Here is a 7,162-nt window from a genome sequence, read left to right on the forward strand (position 1 = left end):
AATTTGATCCTTTCACTCTCAGGGAGGTCTTAAAAAGTATCTTTACCGAGAGGCATAATTCTCCCTTCTGTGAGGATGTTAATATCGCTCAAGCAGACCATTTCCGGGGATTTTTAAAACAAAAGGAGCCCATCCCTCTTGTTCTTACAGAAGACATAAGGGGGAATACACGACGGACGGAAAGCGAGGAAACACTCGTTCGATGTGAAGCCCTTCCACACATGTATGAAGCATCTCCTCTCGAGATTGGTTCTTCCAAAGTTTTCGAATTCGGTATTACGAAAACACGTAAGGGCAAAGCCTGATCATGGTGATTATTTGGTCAGGATATATCTATCTTGGTTTGGATTATCAAAATAGATTGCGGTGGCTCCTAAAGTGAAGAAAGCCTCCGGCCGGCCTGGGAAAAGCAGCGAACTCTAGAAGCTAGGGCTTTGTTCACCTTTGGGCTCATTTTCCTTTCAGGGTAAAGCGGCGCATAAAAAAGGGCTGGCCCGCCAAAAGTTCGGTTCCTTTGCGAACGAAGTTCAGAACCGGGCCCTTCCAACCCATCAAACTCCTCCTCGGAAGATTCGTTCGCGCTCCGTTTTTCTATTTTTTATGATACTTTGAAATTGTTAATTGAATGACACGTCTTTCTTTATCTTTTTCATATCTGAATGTCAGGGCAAATGCTTAGATGAGAAGAAGTCAGAGCAAAAGTCAAAACAAGAAGGACAAAGGCCTTCGCTTCACTTCAAGACGCTATTTACCAACGAAAGACTACCTTTTTTTTTTTAATGGAAGAAGCAGAAGCATTTCGGTCTAACTTCGTTACTGTACCCCGGTCTCACTCCGACAGCGTACTATCCTAGAGAAGAAAGAAGTGAAGAATCACCAGTCATCTTCTTCGATGCACCCTATCTCTGTCTTTCTTTCTTTGTGATCTAAACAAATAAACTATTGATAATTTATGAAGAATCGGAAGTTGGAGATGTCAAAGTCGAAGAAGGATTTCCACTTCTATATCTATTCTAAAAAAATGCTCAAAAGGGGGAAAAGACGGATCTGCCTTATCACAATCGTCTATATCAAACACACAAGTTTTAAATGTATCTCATTTATTTTGATTCTTAATGGCACAAGTTTTCAATGTATCAAACAATCCATTATTCATGAATAATCTTAGATTAAAGAAGTCAAAGTCGAAGAAGGATGTATCTTCGACCTCTAAATCAATTGTGAAAAAAATGTCCAAAGAAAGGAAAAAGATTGGATCTAGATTATAACTCTCATCATTACCAAATGTACATAGTCTCAATGTATCTAGTTTTTTTTTGTAATCTAGTTTTCTGATACAATGATTATGTATTATGCAATGTATCATGTTTTTATTGATTATACTTATATATAACCCAATGTTGTTGATACTTCGACTGGTGAGTTTTATGTAATGTATAATGTTTAAAGTTATTATACTGATACATAATCTAACGTTGCTCATACTCTGACTGGTGAATTTTATGCCACCTATCATGTTTATATTTATTATACTGATACATAACCTAGTATGCTGATAACTCGACTAGCGATTTTTATGCAATGTATCATATTTATATTTATTATACTGATATTTAACCTAATATTGATGATAATTCGACTAGTGGGTTTCATGTTCAATTCAAACGTACTTGATACGTAAGTAATGCATAATATATCATTTTCCATATATCAAGCTCTATAATTTATCGGTAATATTTTCCAATTTCATTAAGTGGTTTTCAATTTGATTTTCTTCGTACAAGATATGCAATTTGATTTTACAAGATATATGATGAGTCCACAAATTGGACTCATTTAGGGCTTTATTTTGATACAAATATTGTCCTTAAATGCTTATTTTGTCTCAATATATGATGAAAACTCTTAAGTTTCAGGTATTTGAAGTTATAGTGGAAGCATGGACACTTAGGCGCAAAAAGGAACAAAAAGATTGAAAAAAACGAAGAAGCTGAAGCCTGCTCATTGCCAAGCACGCTTGGCGATTCGCCGAAGGGATGCAGTCCGCTATTTGTTCCAGTACGCGAAGCCCTGAAGGAAGAGGATCAAAAAGGCGATGAAAGAAGCAGTCGGCGCTTCGCCGAATAGTTCCGCAAAGCTGTACTATACCACCCAATGGTCCAGAATGTGAAGATGTTGAATGCAAGCACAAAACGGCGATGAGACAAAACAAGGGCAAGTCGCCGAGTTATTCAGCGACTTCGACTAACCTGGCTGAGCGATCCGCCAGCAATAATTTCTGAAGTCTATAAATATTAAACTCTCTATTAATTTTTAAGAGGGGAACCATTATTATAATTTTCACAATAGAATAGTACATTTTTGGGATATTTTCTCTCAAGTTTGGAGAGGGGTTTTTTTGGGAGACTTGAAGAAAGAAGGATTTCATCTTCCCCAAGTTGGAAGTGGGTCTTCTCCATTCTTCTTCCTTTTCTTAAATCAAGGTTTAAATCCTATACACATTTGATTTTAGTATCATTTGAGGTGTATTTTGTTATTTCTTAATATGTGGCTAAAAATCCCTATTCTTGGGGTGTGATTTAGCAAATATGTGTTGATATTGTTGTTGGGTATTGCTTGTTGATAGGTTAGATGTATTTTAATGGTGATTTCACCTAGTGATTGTGGTTTGATTTAATGGGTTTGTAGTTGTAAATACAAAACCACCCATGTGTTTTCGGCTTGCCCGAGAGGGAGGTCGCGAACCAAGACCGCTAGACTGATGTCCTAAGAAGTGGGTCGACATGAGGTTCAGCTCGAGAGGATGAGCCCTAGTCCCATACACTCAGCTCGAGAGAGTGAGTGGGGTAAAACGTAGGCTGGTTTTCATGCAGTAAATGGGTGTTCGAGAGGAACACATTTGAAACGGGGTAAGTTGCCCGAGAGGGAACCTGTATCCATCTAAAGCTTAGCTTAGTCACTATTATCTTGCAAATTTCCTATCGAAAGCATGTACCCAACGATTTATCTCAACTTGTAATGCGGTCAAACCCCAAGAATGTTTCCCCATACTTGATTTTTTTGTTATTTTTGTTGTTTTTACTACCTGTGATAAAACCCCCAATTGATATTTGACACTTTTGTGTCACCCCCTTTAATTTACTATGATTTTACTCGTTAATGTCTTTAGCTACGACTAATTATAACTAAATTTTATTTTTCTATTAATTCTCAAAACCACTCCCTTGGGACACGACCCCAATCTTTAGTTGGGTTACTATATTATCGACGATCGTAGACACTCGTACCATAATTTAGTTCTGTTGGTCACGATAAGCAACAAAATGGCGCCGTTGCCGGGGACTAGTGTTATTTGGGAATTCTTAGTTAAGTAGAATTCTTGGTTTATTCTTAGGTCTAGCTTTACTAACCTTAGTTGTTATTTTTTTTGCTTGTTTGAAGATCAAAGAAGGGAAACAAGAATGGATAATCACTATGGGTATCACACAAATCATCCTCTTCTGAAACTATTGAACCCCAGGGATAATCTACTGACGTTCAAACAACCAGGAGAGGAGACAATTCCAGAAATATGATTGCGGTTCAAAGCAATATTACAAACAGGCTCATCTCATGGGATACCTGATAAGATACTGCTGGATTGCTTCTATCGGGGTCTCGAACCCGAAAATAAAAGCATAACTGAACACCTTTTCGAGGGCGGAATGCTCAACCAGCCCTATGAAGTTGTCACAACACTATTTGACAATATGGTCGAAGCCAGCAAGGAAACTCAAAAGAAATACGAATGGAACAAACTGGTGGGTCAAGTAGATGTTTTATCTAAACGGGTGATTGGATTGGAAGAACAAGCCAGGAAGATGGAGAAAGACATCCCCTTTCGAGAGTGCAAACAGGGAAAGAGGCATGAGGGTGTGCAAAGTGACGTTACCTCTTCACTCATCCAACAAAATCTTGACGAGCATGACAAGAAACTGAATGACATAAAGGAAAACATTGATATGCTAAACGAAGTAACCACTTCGAACTCCATGACCATTCAGTTGCAGGATGCTCAAATCACTCATTTGATGACGGGTCACTATCCTCCGTTCGCCGAAGAATCACCTAACTACACCATGGGTGATTCCGAGGACGAAGAGTAGACTTGGACTTGCGTCGTGCCGCTACGTTAACTCAGGCGCTAGTTGGGAGGCAACCCAAAACCCCATATTATCTTATATTTGTGTTCTAGTAGAATATAAGTGCATTAGTTTTACAGATTGAAGTGTGGTAGGTGCCAAAGAGGTGCAGAATGGCGAGCAGCAGACCCAGTTGACGAGTCGCCGAAGTCGCCAGTGATCAATGCTTTTTCGCCGTTTGACTCAAGTCACCCTCTAAGCCTGGAAGCTATAAAACTCAGCGAGCTCAGGAAGGTTTCGGCGATTCACCCACCTGATCAGCAACCCCGATAGTCACCGCCATTTGAACATCCACAGCTGCTGAGAAGTTCTGTAAAACTCAGCGAAGTAAAAATTTGTTTGGTGAAGCACCGAATCACTCAGAAGTCAAAGCGCTATCACCGAATGGGAACAAACTAGATGAGCTGCAGGAAAACACACAAAAAGGTAGTTGATTAATCACTCGAGAGCGTGGGTTGAAGATAGGCTCATTGGAATGCAAAGAAAAGTTTTACAGAGCTTGATGAATCACTCGGCAATGCACCAAACATCCCCAGCATACCTTCTGATTTACGCGACATCTGTTGAAGGACTCTAAATCAAAACAGCTGCCTAACCAGGATTATTCTCTAGCCCTATCTCTGTCTCTCTTTAATTTAACCTCTAGATTATTGTTATATATATTTGAAGACAAATATTTTTTTGATTGTGGTAGGGTGAGGCTCACCTTTATTTGCTTTCTATGGATATTTGTGTTCTTGTATATATTTGGGTTGTCTGTTTAAAATGGCGCTTTATATTGTTTTCGCGATTGTTTAAGCTTATGGCTTCTTCCTGATTTTAATTGATTTCAAATTTTGACTCTTTCGAAAAATTATTATTATTTTTCAAAAAAATTTGCCACCGCTTGTGTTGAAAGTGGTTGTTCCCGTACAAATTTGAATCTCGATTTCGCTCAGTACCGATGACTTAAATAGTGCTTACAATCGGACAAACATGAATATAAGGCTACGATGAGGCCAAATGAAATTGCATAGACAATATGTGAACTTTTTGCATCTCGTTGTGATTAGCCATTTATCGAATTGATTCTCTTGTAATGACCATTGCACATTAGAGAAAGTGTGTGGTCTTGTTTGACTTAAGTGTCGATGCCTTGTGTGATTAGCTTGCTTTGAACCATGCATGAATAAACCTCGAATTTGCTCTGTTAGTCTGATTGATTTAGAAAGGTGTGCTCTTGAAATGATCTTAGGCAACTTTAAAGAGTGTGAGCCAGATTTGACATATACCTCTTTTGTGGCCTACCCATGAGCGTGTGAAACTCTTTGTACACCCTTTGAGCCTTACCTCTCTTTGGAAGAACCTTGATGAACCCTAGACCTTACTTGACCCACTACCTATAATCCTCTTGATTTGTGGTTTAGCGAATAGTCAACTTAGGCCAAAAAATCTAAGTTGGGGGTGTGGTAAAAAGGAAAAGGAGAAGTCAAGAAGTTCAAGTAAAGTCCCCCTCAACCCATGGTGTTGCAGAACAATGGAAACCCCTAAACAAAATTGTGGAATAAAGTACAAAAGAAATCGAGTTTCCAAGCAATCCATGGGGGTGAATAAAAAGATGAATTAGAAGCACTAGAAAAAGAATTGACAAAGGAAAAGAAGGGAATTCCTTGATAATACCACATCTCACGAGGAAAAAGTCACTAAGCCTAAATGACCATACCTTTGCACTCAACCCCATTACAAGCCTTAGAAAGACCATATTTTATCTTGAGTAAGCCGAATCGAAAGTCGATTGGAAAATAAGGACAAACGTATGGGTAAAAACATGCATTGTGTTCCTCTTTTTGAGTGTAACGAGCATGATAATCTTTGGTAATGGTGTGTCACAACTTGAATCTTTGAGTACACAATTGATCCTTGCATAAGTAAATTGAGTCTTGTTGTGTGCATTCATGATTGAGTCTTGGGTAGCACTGTTTGAGACACTTTTTTGAACGATTGAACTTAAGTTTGCTTGAGGACAAGCAAAAGTTTTAAGTTGGAGGTGTTGATGAGTCCACAAATTGGACTCATTTTAGGGCTTTATTTTGATAGAAATAGTATCCTCAAATGCTTATTTTTGTCTCAATATCTAATGAAAAACTCTTAAGTTTCAGGTATTTGAAGTTTTTAGTGGAAACATGGACACTTAGGCGCAAAGAGGAACAAAAAGGCAGAAAAGAACGAATAAGCTAAAGCCTGCGCATCGCCAAGCACGCTTGGCGATTCGCTGAAGGGACGCACTCTGCTCTTTGTTCCAGTACGCGAAGCCTTGAAGGAAAAGGATCAAAAAGGCGATGAAAGGAGCAGTTGACGCTTCGCCGAATAGTTTCGTGAAGCTGTACTATACCGCCCAATGGTCCAGAACGTGAAGATGTTGAAGGCAAGCACAAAACGGTGATGAGACAGAAGAAGGGGGAGTCGCTGAGTCATTCGGCGACTTCGACTAACCTCGTCGAGCGATCCGCCAACACTAATTTCTAAAGTCTATAAATATAAATTATTATTTTTTAAGAGGGGAACCATTATTATAATTTTCACAATAGAATAGTATTTTTTTTGGGATATTTTCTCGCAAGTTTGAAAAGTGTTTTTTTTGGGAGACTTGAAGAAAGAAGGATTTCATCTTCCCCAAGTTGGAAGTGGGTCTTCTCCATTCTTCTTTATTTTCTTAAATCAAAGTTTAATTCCTTATACCCATTTGATTTTAGTATCATTTTAGGTGCATTTGTTATTTCTTGATGTGTGGCTAAAAACCCCCATTCTTGGGGTGTGATTTAGTAAATATGTGTTGATATTGTTGTTGAGTCTTGCTTGCTGATAGGTTAGATGTATTTTAATGGTGATTTCACCTAGTGGTTGTGGTTTAATTTAATGTGTTTGTAGTTAGAAATACAAAACCACCCATGTATTTTCGGCTTGCTTGAGAGAGAGGTCGCGAAACCGAGACCGCTAGTCTG

Source organism: Solanum tuberosum, unplaced genomic scaffold, assembly GCF_000226075.1.
Source record: "Solanum tuberosum cultivar DM 1-3 516 R44 unplaced genomic scaffold, SolTub_3.0 scf00178, whole genome shotgun sequence".
Classification (NCBI taxonomy): Eukaryota; Viridiplantae; Streptophyta; class Magnoliopsida; order Solanales; family Solanaceae; genus Solanum; species Solanum tuberosum.